Consider the following 1,151-nt stretch of genomic DNA (forward strand, 5'->3'; position numbering starts at 1 on the left):
TTCCCAAAATTCATTATATTTTCATAGTTATATCATGCAAATTCAACATTTTAACAACATATGATTTTTTTCTACAAATTAGAATGAGAAATTCAATTTTTTTAGGAATTATATGAGACATAATACAATTGTCAATTTAACCCAACTAGCATCAATTTAGAAGATTGGACATAAAGTTGGATGTGTAATTGTTCATTTCTTATTTAAATTAGCCTAAGAAAACATGTATTCAATAAGAAGCCCATGCATGTTTTGTACTACGTGCCATATAAAAACAAGAGCTATGTAAACATTTGATTAACATGTGATTACATATGCATTATGATTGTATATTAGAATGTTGAGGGCCAATTAAATAGTTTGTAAGTATATGTATTGTTTGACTTGCAATGCTTTATAAGTAATGTTATGAGAGAACAAAAGGTATTTAATTATATCATGATTTTTCATTATGTATGATACTAGCATGAGAAAAAGTATGGAATGGAGAGAAGAGAATATAAGTTTAGAGGCAACATCTATTCTAAACCCTTTAGCAAATTGTATCTCAAAATTTGTCTCTAAAATCATTAAGGAAATTGACGCTTCGTACAAAATCTTACTACATAATAAGAAATAAATTTCATAATATTAAAATCCTAGTGACTTCAGTTATCGAAAGCCCAAGGAGTTTGACGCTTGACGGCCTCCACGTCTTCCGGAGTGAGGTCATTGGCAATGTTCAGCATCTCTCGCACTTTTTCGTGTGTTTTGCACGCAGTAATTTCCCTCGCAATAGTTCGACAGGCCAAGTCGAGAAGCGTGGGGATATTGAGATGCATGGCGGCCAGTGCAAGTTGGAAAAGAGTGGGATGATCCACATTCACAAACTCCACATCCCATGAGTCAACATCCTTTTTGGGACGTGGGGGGTGATCAACGTGGTGGTACGTGCAATATTTGATAATCTTTTCTAAAATGTCGGTGGACACAAACGGCAGAGGAATGGGATTTTCAGTCCCAAATTCCTCCGCCATCCTCATTATTATCACCGACTGAAACGCCACCGCTTTTGGCACATCCAATATTTGGCCATCGGAGCTCTTCAGTCTTAAAATCTCATCATTCTGTACGTCCGCCGCCTCCTGCTGCCTCGCCATTTCCATTTCCAT

At 36.1% G+C, this 1,151-nt stretch overlaps 1 pseudogene; it reads right to left on the minus strand.

Moving 5' to 3' along the window:
• Positions 1–647: 647 nt before the first annotated feature.
• On the minus strand, positions 648–1,151 carry LOC149237349 (SKP1-like protein 11 pseudogene; annotated as a pseudogene).

Source organism: Pinus tabuliformis, chromosome 8, assembly GCF_031772625.1.
Source record: "Pinus tabuliformis cultivar Carrire ecotype Pingquan chromosome 8, CPIR1, whole genome shotgun sequence".
Taxonomy (NCBI): Eukaryota; Viridiplantae; Streptophyta; class Pinopsida; order Pinales; family Pinaceae; genus Pinus; species Pinus tabuliformis.